The following is a 10,974-nucleotide window of genomic DNA, read 5'->3' as shown; positions in this document are numbered from 1 at the left end:
AGCTGGTGTGAGCAACTGTCAGTGGTGTCACAGCATGTTTAAATGGGCTTTCTGCGGCCTGTTTCGTAGCTTACGGCCATACCACCCTGAACACGCCCGATCTCGTCTGATCTCGGAAGCTAAGCAGGGTCGGGCCTGGTTAGTACTTGGATGGGAGACCGCCTGGGAATACCAGGTGCTGTAAGCTTTTTTTCCCTCTCAGCTGTCACCAAAGGAGGGCGCTGTTGCTCCATCACCGCACACAGGGCTTTGAGGAACAAAAGCTGCAATCATTCCAGCTGTGTCTGAATGCACGCCAGAGAGGTGGCACTGAGACGCCTCACTTTCCAAGTAGTTTTTAGGGTTCCAGTTCTCACTGTTACAGCCTGTAAAAAGCCTGCAATCATCCCGCATGTACACAAATGGCCTGAGGAACAAGGTTGCAGTCCTTCCAGCTGTGTGTTTCTCCGCAGAAAAAAAAAAACTATTCCTATCAAAGTACTGTTAAAGGATAGCATGTGTTTGATGGCTGAGACACCATTATCCGCCACTCAGCTGGTGTGAGCAACTGTCAGTGGTGTCACAGCATGTTTAAATGGGCTTTCTGCGGCCTGTTTCGTAGCTTACGGCCATACCACCCTGAACACGCCCGATCTCGTCTGATCTCGGAAGCTAAGCAGGGTCGGGCCTGGTTAGTACTTGGATGGGAGACCGCCTGGGAATACCAAGTGCTGTAAGCTTTTTTTCCCTGTCAGCTGTCACCAAAGGAGGGCGCTGTTGCTCCATCACCGCACACAGGGCTTTGAGGAACAAAAGCTGCAATCATTCCAGCTGTGTCTGAATGCACGCCAGAGAGGTGGCACTGAGACGCCTCACTTTCCAAGTAGTTTTTAGGGTTCCAGTTCTCACTGTTACAGCCTGTAAAAAGCCTGCAATCATCCCGCATGTACACAAATGGCCTGAGGAACAAGGTTGCAGTCCTTCCAGCTGTGTGTTTCTCCGCAGAAAAAAAAAAACTATTCCTATCAAAGTACTGTTAAAGGATAGCATGTGTTTGATGGCTGAGACACCATTATCCGCCACTCAGCTGGTGTGAGCAACTGTCAGTGGTGTCACAGCATGTTTAAATGGGCTTTCTGCGGCCTGTTTCGTAGCTTACGGCCATACCACCCTGAACACGCCCGATCTCGTCTGATCTCGGAAGCTAAGCAGGGTCGGGCCTGGTTAGTACTTGGATGGGAGACCGCCTGGGAATACCAGGTGCTGTAAGCTTTTTTTCCCTCTCAGCTGTCACCAAAGGAGGGCGCTGTTGCTCCATCACCGCACACAGGGCTTTGAGGAACAAAAGCTGCAATCATTCCAGCTGTGTCTGAATGCACGCCAGAGAGGTGGCACTGAGACGCCTCACTTTCCAAGTAGTTTTTAGGGTTCCAGTTCTCACTGTTACAGCCTGTAAAAAGCCTGCAATCATCCCGCATGTACACAAATGGCCTGAGGAACAAGGTTGCAGTCCTTCCAGCTGTGTGTTTCTCCGCAGAAAAAAAAAAACTATTTCTATCAAAGTACTGTTAAAGGATAGCATGTGTTTGATGGCTGAGACACCATTATCCGCCACTCAGCTGGTGTGAGCAACTGTCAGTGGTGTCACAGCATGTTTAAATGGGCTTTCTGCGGCCTGTTTCGTAGCTTACGGCCATACCACCCTGAACACGCCCGATCTCGTCTGATCTCGGAAGCTAAGCAGGGTCGGGCCTGGTTAGTACTTGGATGGGAGACCGCCTGGGAATACCAGGTGCTGTAAGCTTTTTTTCCCTGTCAGCTGTCACCAAAGGAGGGCGCTGTTGCTCCATCACCGCACACAGGGCTTTGAGGAACAAAAGCTGCAATCATTCCAGCTGTGTCTGAATGCACGCCAGAGAGGTGGCACTGAGACGCCTCACTTTCCAAGTAGTTTTTAGGGTTCCAGTTCTCACTGTTACAGCCTGTAAAAAGCCTGCAATCATCCCGCATGTACACAAATGGCCTGAGGAACAAGGTTGCAGTCCTTCCAGCTGTGTGTTTCTCCGCAGAAAAAAAAAAACTATTCCTATCAAAGTACTGTTAAAGGATAGCATGTGTTTGATGGCTGAGACACCATTATCCGCCACTCAGCTGGTGTGAGCAACTGTCAGTGGTGTCACAGCATGTTTAAATGGGCTTTCTGCGGCCTGTTTCGTAGCTTACGGCCATACCACCCTGAACACGCCCGATCTCGTCTGATCTCGGAAGCTAAGCAGGGTCGGGCCTGGTTAGTACTTGAATGGGAGACCGCCTGGGAATACCAGGTGCTGTAAGCTTTTTTTCCCTCTCAGCTGTCACCAAAGGAGGGCGCTGTTGCTCCATCACCGCACACAGGGCTTTGAGGAACAAAAGCTGCAATCATTCCAGCTGTGTCTGAATGCACGCCAGAGAGGTGGCACTGAGACGCCTCACTTTCCAAGTAGTTTTTAGGGTTCCAGTTCTCACTGTTACAGCCTGTAAAAAGCCTGCAATCATCCCGCATGTACACAAATGGCCTGAGGAACAAGGTTGCAGTCCTTCCAGCTGTGTGTTTCTCCGCAGAAAAAAAAAAACTATTCCTATCAAAGTACTGTTAAAGGATAGCATGTGTTTGATGGCTGAGACACCATTATCCGCCACTCAGCTGGTGTGAGCAACTGTCAGTGGTGTCACAGCATGTTTAAATGGGCTTTCTGCGGCCTGTTTCGTAGCTTACGGCCATACCACCCTGAACATGCCCGATCTCGTCTGATCTTGGAAGCTAAGCAGGGTCGGGCCTGGTTAGTACTTGGATGGGAGACCGCCTGGGAATACCAGGTGCTGTAAGCTTTTTTTCCCTCTCAGCTGTCACCAAAGGAGGGCGCTGTTGCTCCATCACCGCACACAGGGCTTTGAGGAACAAAAGCTGCAATCATTCCAGCTGTGTCTGAATGCACGCCAGAGAGGTGGCACTGAGACGCCTCACTTTCCAAGTAGTTTTTAGGGTTCCAGTTCTCACTGTTACAGCCTGTAAAAAGCCTGCAATCATCCCGCATGTACACAAATGGCCTGAGGAACAAGGTTGCAGTCCTTCCAGCTGTGTGTTTCTCCGCAGAAAAAAAAAAACTATTCCTATCAAAGTACTGTTAAAGGATAGCATGTGTTTGATGGCTGAGACACCATTATCCGCCACTCAGCTGGTGTGAGCAACTGTCAGTGGTGTCACAGCATGTTTAAATGGGCTTTCTGCGGCCTGTTTCGTCGCTTACGGCCATACCACCCTGAACACGCCTGATCTCGTCTGATCTCGGAAGCTAAGCAGGGTCGGGCCTGGTTAGTACTTGGATGGGAGACCGCCTGGGAATACCAGGTGCTGTAAGCTTTTTTTCCCTCTCAGCTGTCACCAAAGGAGGGCGCTGTTGCTCCATCACCGCACACAGGGCTTTGAGGAACAAAAGCTGCAATCATTCCAGCTGTGTCTGAATGCACGCCAGAGAGGTGGCACTGAGACGCCTCACTTTCCAAGTAGTTTTTAGGGTTCCAGTTCTCACTGTTACAGCCTGTAAAAAGCCTGCAATCATCCCGCATGTACACAAATGGCCTGAGGAACAAGGTTGCAGTCCTTCCAGCTGTGTGTTTCTCCGCAGAAAAAAAAAAACTATTCCTATCAAAGTACTGTTAAAGGATAGCATGTGTTTGATGGCTGAGACACCATTATCCGCCACTCAGCTGGTGTGAGCAACTGTCAGTGGTGTCACAGCATGTTTAAATGGGCTTTCTGCGGCCTGTTTCGTAGCTTACGGCCATACCACCCTGAACACGCCCGATCTCGTCTGATCTCGGAAGCTAAGCAGGGTCGGGCCTGGTTAGTACTTGGATGGGAGACCGCCTGGGATTACCAGGTGCTGTAAGCTTTTTTTCCCTCTCAGCTGTCACCAAAGGAGGGCGCTGTTGCTCCATCACCGCACACAGGGCTTTGAGGAACAAAAGCTGCAATCATTCCAGCTGTGTCTGAATGCACGCCAGAGAGGTGGCACTGAGACGCCTCACTTTCCAAGTAGTTTTTAGGGTTCCAGTTCTCACTGTTACAGCCTGTAAAAAGCCTGCAATCATCCCGCATGTACACAAATGGCCTGAGGAACAAGGTTGCAGTCCTTCCAGCTGTGTGTTTCTCCGCAGAAAAAAAAAAAACTATTCCTATCAAAGTACTGTTAAAGGATAGCATGTGTTTGATGGCTGAGACACCATTATCCGCCACTCAGCTGGTGTGAGCAACTGTCAGTGGTGTCACAGCATGTTTAAATGGGCTTTCTGCGGCCTGTTTCGTAGCTTACGGCCATACCACCCTGAACACGCCCGATCTCGTCTGATCTCGGAAGCTAAGCAGGGTCGGGCCTGGTTAGTACTTGGATGGGAGACCGCCTGGGAATACCAGGTGCTGTAAGCTTTTTTTCCCTCTCAGCTGTCACCAAAGGAGGGCGCTGTTGCTCCATCACCGCACACAGGGCTTTGAGGAACAAAAGCTGCAATCATTCCAGCTGTGTCTGAATGCACGCCAGAGAGGTGGCACTGAGACGCCTCACTTTCCAAGTAGTTTTTAGGGTTCCAGTTCTCACTGTTACAGCCTGTAAAAAGCCTGCAATCATCCCGCATGTACACAAATGGCCTGAGGAACAAGGTTGCAGTCCTTCCAGCTGTGTGTTTCTCCGCAGAAAAAAAAAAACTATTTCTATCAAAGTACTGTTAAAGGATAGCATGTGTTTGATGGCTGAGACACCATTATCCGCCACTCAGCTGGTGTGAGCAACTGTCAGTGGTGTCACAGCATGTTTAAATGGGCTTTCTGCGGCCTGTTTCGTCGCTTACGGCCATACCACCCTGAACACGCCCGATCTCGTCTGATCTCGGAAGCTAAGCAGGGTCGGGCCTGGTTAGTACTTGGATGGGAGACCGCCTGGGAATACCAGGTGCTGTAAGCTTTTTTTCCCTCTCAGCTGTCACCAAAGGAGGGCGCTGTTGCTCCATCACCGCACACAGGGCTTTGAGGAACAAAAGCTGCAATCATTCCAGCTGTGTCTGAATGCACGCCAGAGAGGTGGCACTGAGACGCCTCACTTTCCAAGTAGTTTTTAGGGTTCCAGTTCTCACTGTTACAGCCTGTAAAAAGCCTGCAATCATCCCGCATGTACACAAATGGCCTGAGGAACAAGGTTGCAGTCCTTCCAGCTGTGTGTTTCTCCGCAGAAAAAAAAAAACTATTCCTATCAAAGTACTGTTAAAGGATAGCATGTGTTTGATGGCTGAGACACCATTATCCGCCACTCAGCTGGTGTGAGCAACTGTCAGTGGTGTCACAGCATGTTTAAATGGGCTTTCTGCGGCCTGTTTCGTAGCTTACGGCCATACCACCCTGAACACGCCCGATCTCGTCTGATCTCGGAAGCTAAGCAGGGTCGGGCCTGGTTAGTACTTGGATGGGAGACCGCCTGGGAATACCAGGTGCTGTAAGCTTTTTTTCCCTCTCAGCTGTCACCAAAGGAGGGCGCTGTTGCTCCATCACCGCACACAGGGCTTTGAGGAACAAAAGCTGCAATCATTCCAGCTGTGTCTGAATGCACGCCAGAGAGGTGGCACTGAGACGCCTCACTTTCCAAGTAGTTTTTAGGGTTCCAGTTCTCACTGTTACAGCCTGTAAAAAGCCTGCAATCATCCCGCATGTACACAAATGGCCTGAGGAACAAGGTTGCAGTCCTTCCAGCTGTGTGTTTCTCCGCAGAAAAAAAAAAACTATTTCTATCAAAGTACTGTTAAAGGATAGCATGTGTTTGATGGCTGAGACACCATTATCCGCCACTCAGCTGGTGTGAGCAACTGTCAGTGGTGTCACAGCATGTTTAAATGGGCTTTCTGCGGCCTGTTTCGTCGCTTACGGCCATACCACCCTGAACACGCCAGATCTCGTCTGATCTCGGAAGCTAAGCAGGGTCGGGCCTGGTTAGTACTTGGATGGGAGACCGCTTGGGAATACCAGGTGCTGTAAGCTTTTTTTCCCTGTCAGCTGTCACCAAAGGAGGGCGCTGTTGCTCCATCAACGCACACAGGGCTTTGAGGAACAAAAGCTGCAATCATTCCAGCTGTGTCTGAATGCACGCCAGAGAGGTGGCACTGAGACGCCTCACTTTCCAAGTAGTTTTTAGGGTTCCAGTTCTCACTGTTACAGCCTGTAAAAAGCCTGCAATCATCCCGCATGTACACAAATGGCCTGAGGAACAAGGTTGCAGTCCTTCCAGCTGTGTGTTTCTCCGCAGAAAAAAAAAAAACTATTCCTATCAAAGTACTGTTAAAGGATAGCATGTGTTTGATGGCTGAGACACCATTATCCGCCACTCAGCTGGTGTGAGCAACTGTCAGTGGTGTCACAGCATGTTTAAATGGGCTTTCTGCGGCCTGTTTCGTAGCTTACGGCCATACCACCCTGAACACGCCCGATCTCGTCTGATCTCGGAAGCTAAGCAGGGTCGGGCCTGGTTAGTACTTGGATGGGAGACCGCCTGGGAATACCAGGTGCTGTAAGCTTTTTTTCCCTCTCAGCTGTCACCAAAGGAGGGCGCTGTTGCTCCATCACCGCACACAGGGCTTTGAGGAACAAAAGCTGCAATCATTCCAGCTGTGTCTGAATGCACGCCAGAGAGGTGGCACTGAGACGCCTCACTTTCCAAGTAGTTTTTAGGGTTCCAGTTCTCACTGTTACAGCCTGTAAAAAGCCTGCAATCATCCCGCATGTACACAAATGGCCTGAGGAACAAGGTTGCAGTCCTTCCAGCTGTGTGTTTCTCCGCAGAAAAAAACAACTATTCCTATCAAAGTACTGTTAAAGGATAGCATGTGTTTGATGGCTGAGACACCATTATCCGCCACTCAGCTGGTGTGAGCAACTGTCAGTGGTGTCACAGCATGTTTAAATGGGCTTTCTGCGGCCTGTTTCGTAGCTTACGGCCATACCACCCTGAACACGCCCGATCTCGTCTGATCTCGGAAGCTAAGCAGGGTCGGGCCTGGTTAGTACTTGGATGGGAGACCGCCTGGGAATACCAGGTGCTGTAAGCTTTTTTTCCCTCTCAGCTGTCACCACAGGAGGGCGCTGTTGCTCCATCACTGCACACAGGGCTTTGAGGAACAAAAGCTGCAATCATTCCAGCTGTGTCTGAATGCACGCCAGAGAGGTGGCACTGAGACGCCTCACTTTCCAAGTAGTTTTTAGGGTTCCAGTTCTCACTGTTACAGCCTGTAAAAAGCCTGCAATCATCCCGCATGTACACAAATGGCCTGAGGAACAAGGTTGCAGTCCTTCCAGCTGTGTGTTTCTCCGCAGAAAAAAAAAACTATTCCTATCAAAGTACTGTTAAAGGATAGCATGTGTTTGATGGCTGAGACACCATTGTCCGCCACTCAGCTGGTGTGAGCAACTGTCAGTGGTGTCACAGCATGTTTAAATGGGCTTTCTGCGGCCTGTTTCGTAGCTTACGGCCATACCACCCTGAACACGCCCGATCTCGTCTGATCTCGGAAGCTAAGCAGGGTCGGGCCTGGTTAGTACTTGGATGGGAGACCGCCTGGGAATACCAGGTGCTGTAAGCTTTTTTTCCCTCTCAGCTGTCACCAAAGGAGGGCGCTGTTGCTCCATCACCGCACACAGGGCTTTGAGGAACAAAAGCTGCAATCATTCCAGCTGTGTCTGAATGCACGCCAGAGAGGTGGCACTGAGACGCCTCACTTTCCAAGTAGTTTTTAGGGTTCCAGTTCTCACTGTTACAGCCTGTAAAAAGCCTGCAATCATCCCGCATGTACACAAATGGCCTGAGGAACAAGGTTGCAGTCCTTCCAGCTGTGTGTTTCTCCGCAGAAAAAAAAAACTATTCCTATCAAAGTACTGTTAAAGGATAGCATGTGTTTGATGGCTGAGACACCATTATCCGCCACTCAGCTGGTGTGAGCAACTGTCAGTGGTGTCACAGCATGTTTAAATGGGCTTTCTGCGGCCTGTTTCGTCGCTTACGGCCATACCACCCTGAACACGCCTGATCTCGTCTGATCTCGGAAGCTAAGCAGGGTCGGGCCTGGTTAGTACTTGGATGGGAGACCGCCTGGGAATACCAGGTGCTGTAAGCTTTTTTTCCCTCTCAGCTGTCACCAAAGGAGGGCGCTGTTGCTCCATCACCGCACACAGGGCTTTGAGGAACAAAAGCTGCAATCATTCCAGCTGTGTCTGAATGCACGCCAGAGAGGTGGCACTGAGACGCCTCACTTTCCAAGTAGTTTTTAGGGTTCCAGTTCTCACTGTTACAGCCTGTAAAAAGCCTGCAATCATCCCGCATGTACACAAATGGCCTGAGGAACAAGGTTGCAGTCCTTCCAGCTGTGTGTTTCTCCGCAGAAAAAAAAAAACTATTTCTATCAAAGTACTGTTAAAGGATAGCATGTGTTTGATGGCTGAGACACCATTATCCGCCACTCAGCTGGTGTGAGCAACTGTCAGTGGTGTCACAGCATGTTTAAATGGGCTTTCTGCGGCCTGTTTCGTCGCTTACGGCCATACCACCCTGAACACGCCCGATCTCGTCTGATCTCGGAAGCTAAGCAGGGTCGGGCCTGGTTAGTACTTGGATGGGAGACCGCCTGGGAATACCAGGTGCTGTAAGCTTTTTTTCCCTCTCAGCTGTCACCAAAGGAGGGCGCTGTTGCTCCATCACCGCACACAGGGCTTTGAGGAACAAAAGCTGCAATCATTCCAGCTGTGTCTGAATGCACGCCAGAGAGGTGGCACTGAGACGCCTCACTTTCCAAGTAGTTTTTAGGGTTCCAGTTCTCACTGTTACAGCCTGTAAAAAGCCTGCAATCATCCCGCATGTACACAAATGGCCTGAGGAACAAGGTTGCAGTCCTTCCAGCTGTGTGTTTCTCCGCAGAAAAAAAAAAACTATTTCTATCAAAGTACTGTTAAAGGATAGCATGTGTTTGATGGCTGAGACACCATTATCCGCCACTCAGCTGGTGTGAGCAACTGTCAGTGGTGTCACAGCATGTTTAAATGGGCTTTCTGCGGCCTGTTTCGTAGCTTACGGCCATACCACCCTGAACACGCCCGATCTCGTCTGATCTCGGAAGCTAAGCAGGGTCGGGCCTGGTTAGTACTTGGATGGGAGACCGCCTGGGAATACCAGGTGCTGTAAGCTTTTTTTCCCTCTCAGCTGTCACCAAAGGAGGGCGCTGTTGCTCCATCACCGCACACAGGGCTTTGAGGAACAAAAGCTGCAATCATTCCAGCTGTGTCTGAATGCACGCCAGAGAGGTGGCACTGAGACGCCTCACTTTCCAAGTAGTTTTTAGGGTTCCAGTTCTCACTGTTACAGCCTGTAAAAAGCCTGCAATCATCCCGCATGTACACAAATGGCCTGAGGAACAAGGTTGCAGTCCTTCCAGCTGTGTGTTTCTCCGCAGAAAAAAAAAACTATTCCTATCAAAGTACTGTTAAAGGATAGCATGTGTTTGATGGCTGAGACACCATTGTCCGCCACTCAGCTGGTGTGAGCAACTGTCAGTGGTGTCACAGCATGTTTAAATGGGCTTTCTGCGGCCTGTTTCGTAGCTTACGGCCATACCACCCTGAACACGCCCGATCTCGTCTGATCTCGGAAGCTAAGCAGGGTCGGGCCTGGTTAGTACTTGGATGGGAGACCGCCTGGGAATACCAGGTGCTGTAAGCTTTTTTTCCCTCTCAGCTGTCACCAAAGGAGGGCGCTGTTGCTCCATCACCGCACACAGGGCTTTGAGGAACAAAAGCTGCAATCATTCCAGCTGTGTCTGAATGCACGCCAGAGAGGTGGCACTGAGACGCCTCACTTTCCAAGTAGTTTTTAGGGTTCCAGTTCTCACTGTTACAGCCTGTAAAAAGCCTGCAATCATCCCGCATGTACACAAATGGCTGAGGAACAAGGTTGCAGTCCTTCCAGCTGTGTGTTTCTCCGCAGAAAAAAAAAAAACTATTCCTATCAAAGTACTGTTAAAGGATAGCATGTGTTTGATGGCTGAGACACCATTATCCGCCACTCAGCTGGTGTGAGCAACTGTCAGTGGTGTCACAGCATGTTTAAATGGGCTTTCTGCGGCCTGTTTCGTAGCTTACGGCCATACCACCCTGAACACGCCCGATCTCGTCTGATCTCGGAAGCTAAGCAGGGTCGGGCCTGGTTAGTACTTGGATGGGAGACCGCCTGGGAATACCAGGTGCTGTAAGCTTTTTTTCCCTCTCAGCTGTCACCAAAGGAGGGCGCTGTTGCTCCATCACCGCACACAGGGCTTTGAGGAACAAAAGCTGCAATCATTCCAGCTGTGTCTGAATGCACGCCAGAGAGGTGGCACTGAGACGCCTCACTTTCCAAGTAGTTTTTAGGGTTCCAGTTCTCACTGTTACAGCCTGTAAAAAGCCTGCAATCATCCCGCATGTACACAAATGGCCTGAGGAACAAGGTTGCAGTCCTTCCAGCTGTGTGTTTCTCCGCAGAAAAAAACAACTATTCCTATCAAAGTACTGTTAAAGGATAGCATGTGTTTGATGGCTGAGACACCATTATCCGCCACTCAGCTGGTGTGAGCAACTGTCAGTGGTGTCACAGCATGTTTAAATGGGCTTTCTGCGGCCTGTTTCGTAGCTTACGGCCATACCACCCTGAACACGCCCGATCTCGTCTGATCTCGGAAGCTAAGCAGGGTCGGGCCTGGTTAGTACTTGGATGGGAGACCGCCTGGGAATACCAGGTGCTGTAAGCTTTTTTTCCCTCTCAGCTGTCACCACAGGAGGGCGCTGTTGCTCCATCACTGCACACAGGGCTTTGAGGAACAAAAGCTGCAATCATTCCAGCTGTGTCTGAATGCACGCCAGAGAGGTGGCACTGAGACGCCTCACTTTCCAAGTAGTTT

General features: G+C 50.3%; 21 non-coding genes across 21 annotated transcripts; all 21 read left to right on the top strand.

The window, feature by feature from the left end:
* Window positions 1–68: 68 nt before the first annotated feature.
* On the top strand, window positions 69–187 carry LOC128370331 (5S ribosomal RNA). Its single transcript, XR_008322440.1, has one exon. It is a non-coding gene; the product is annotated as a 5S ribosomal RNA (ribosomal RNA).
* A 413-nt stretch (window positions 188–600) lies between these two features.
* LOC128370638 (5S ribosomal RNA) lies at window positions 601–719 on the top strand. Its single transcript, XR_008322727.1, has one exon. It is a non-coding gene; the product is annotated as a 5S ribosomal RNA (ribosomal RNA).
* A 413-nt stretch (window positions 720–1,132) lies between these two features.
* Window positions 1,133–1,251, top strand: LOC128370330 (5S ribosomal RNA). Its single transcript, XR_008322439.1, has one exon. It is a non-coding gene; the product is annotated as a 5S ribosomal RNA (ribosomal RNA).
* A 413-nt stretch (window positions 1,252–1,664) lies between these two features.
* LOC128370329 (5S ribosomal RNA) lies at window positions 1,665–1,783 on the top strand. Its single transcript, XR_008322438.1, has one exon. It is a non-coding gene; the product is annotated as a 5S ribosomal RNA (ribosomal RNA).
* Window positions 1,784–2,196: 413 nt separating this feature from the next.
* Window positions 2,197–2,315, top strand: LOC128370512 (5S ribosomal RNA). The gene has a single exon (XR_008322609.1). It is a non-coding gene; the product is annotated as a 5S ribosomal RNA (ribosomal RNA).
* A 413-nt stretch (window positions 2,316–2,728) lies between these two features.
* On the top strand, window positions 2,729–2,847 carry LOC128369856 (5S ribosomal RNA). Its single transcript, XR_008322022.1, has one exon. It is a non-coding gene; the product is annotated as a 5S ribosomal RNA (ribosomal RNA).
* A 413-nt stretch (window positions 2,848–3,260) lies between these two features.
* LOC128370543 (5S ribosomal RNA) lies at window positions 3,261–3,379 on the top strand. The gene has a single exon (XR_008322638.1). It is a non-coding gene; the product is annotated as a 5S ribosomal RNA (ribosomal RNA).
* A 413-nt stretch (window positions 3,380–3,792) lies between these two features.
* On the top strand, window positions 3,793–3,911 carry LOC128370692 (5S ribosomal RNA). Its single transcript, XR_008322778.1, has one exon. It is a non-coding gene; the product is annotated as a 5S ribosomal RNA (ribosomal RNA).
* Window positions 3,912–4,325: 414 nt separating this feature from the next.
* Window positions 4,326–4,444, top strand: LOC128370328 (5S ribosomal RNA). The gene has a single exon (XR_008322437.1). It is a non-coding gene; the product is annotated as a 5S ribosomal RNA (ribosomal RNA).
* Window positions 4,445–4,857: 413 nt separating this feature from the next.
* Window positions 4,858–4,976, top strand: LOC128370327 (5S ribosomal RNA). The gene has a single exon (XR_008322436.1). It is a non-coding gene; the product is annotated as a 5S ribosomal RNA (ribosomal RNA).
* Window positions 4,977–5,389: 413 nt separating this feature from the next.
* On the top strand, window positions 5,390–5,508 carry LOC128370325 (5S ribosomal RNA). The gene has a single exon (XR_008322434.1). It is a non-coding gene; the product is annotated as a 5S ribosomal RNA (ribosomal RNA).
* A 413-nt stretch (window positions 5,509–5,921) lies between these two features.
* Window positions 5,922–6,040, top strand: LOC128370662 (5S ribosomal RNA). Its single transcript, XR_008322749.1, has one exon. It is a non-coding gene; the product is annotated as a 5S ribosomal RNA (ribosomal RNA).
* A 414-nt stretch (window positions 6,041–6,454) lies between these two features.
* On the top strand, window positions 6,455–6,573 carry LOC128370324 (5S ribosomal RNA). Its single transcript, XR_008322433.1, has one exon. It is a non-coding gene; the product is annotated as a 5S ribosomal RNA (ribosomal RNA).
* Window positions 6,574–6,985: 412 nt separating this feature from the next.
* On the top strand, window positions 6,986–7,104 carry LOC128370323 (5S ribosomal RNA). Its single transcript, XR_008322432.1, has one exon. It is a non-coding gene; the product is annotated as a 5S ribosomal RNA (ribosomal RNA).
* Window positions 7,105–7,516: 412 nt separating this feature from the next.
* Window positions 7,517–7,635, top strand: LOC128370322 (5S ribosomal RNA). The gene has a single exon (XR_008322431.1). It is a non-coding gene; the product is annotated as a 5S ribosomal RNA (ribosomal RNA).
* Window positions 7,636–8,047: 412 nt separating this feature from the next.
* On the top strand, window positions 8,048–8,166 carry LOC128370542 (5S ribosomal RNA). The gene has a single exon (XR_008322637.1). It is a non-coding gene; the product is annotated as a 5S ribosomal RNA (ribosomal RNA).
* A 413-nt stretch (window positions 8,167–8,579) lies between these two features.
* Window positions 8,580–8,698, top strand: LOC128370321 (5S ribosomal RNA). The gene has a single exon (XR_008322430.1). It is a non-coding gene; the product is annotated as a 5S ribosomal RNA (ribosomal RNA).
* A 413-nt stretch (window positions 8,699–9,111) lies between these two features.
* LOC128370320 (5S ribosomal RNA) lies at window positions 9,112–9,230 on the top strand. Its single transcript, XR_008322429.1, has one exon. It is a non-coding gene; the product is annotated as a 5S ribosomal RNA (ribosomal RNA).
* A 412-nt stretch (window positions 9,231–9,642) lies between these two features.
* On the top strand, window positions 9,643–9,761 carry LOC128370319 (5S ribosomal RNA). The gene has a single exon (XR_008322428.1). It is a non-coding gene; the product is annotated as a 5S ribosomal RNA (ribosomal RNA).
* A 413-nt stretch (window positions 9,762–10,174) lies between these two features.
* LOC128370318 (5S ribosomal RNA) lies at window positions 10,175–10,293 on the top strand. Its single transcript, XR_008322427.1, has one exon. It is a non-coding gene; the product is annotated as a 5S ribosomal RNA (ribosomal RNA).
* A 412-nt stretch (window positions 10,294–10,705) lies between these two features.
* LOC128370317 (5S ribosomal RNA) lies at window positions 10,706–10,824 on the top strand. The gene has a single exon (XR_008322426.1). It is a non-coding gene; the product is annotated as a 5S ribosomal RNA (ribosomal RNA).
* The last annotated feature ends 150 nt before the right edge of the window (window positions 10,825–10,974 follow it).

Source organism: Scomber japonicus, chromosome 12 (assembly GCF_027409825.1).
Source record: "Scomber japonicus isolate fScoJap1 chromosome 12, fScoJap1.pri, whole genome shotgun sequence".
Classification (NCBI taxonomy): domain Eukaryota; kingdom Metazoa; phylum Chordata; class Actinopteri; order Scombriformes; family Scombridae; genus Scomber; species Scomber japonicus.
The sequence above is the reverse complement of the archived record's forward strand: the minus strand, read 5'-3'. Positions and strand labels throughout refer to the sequence as shown.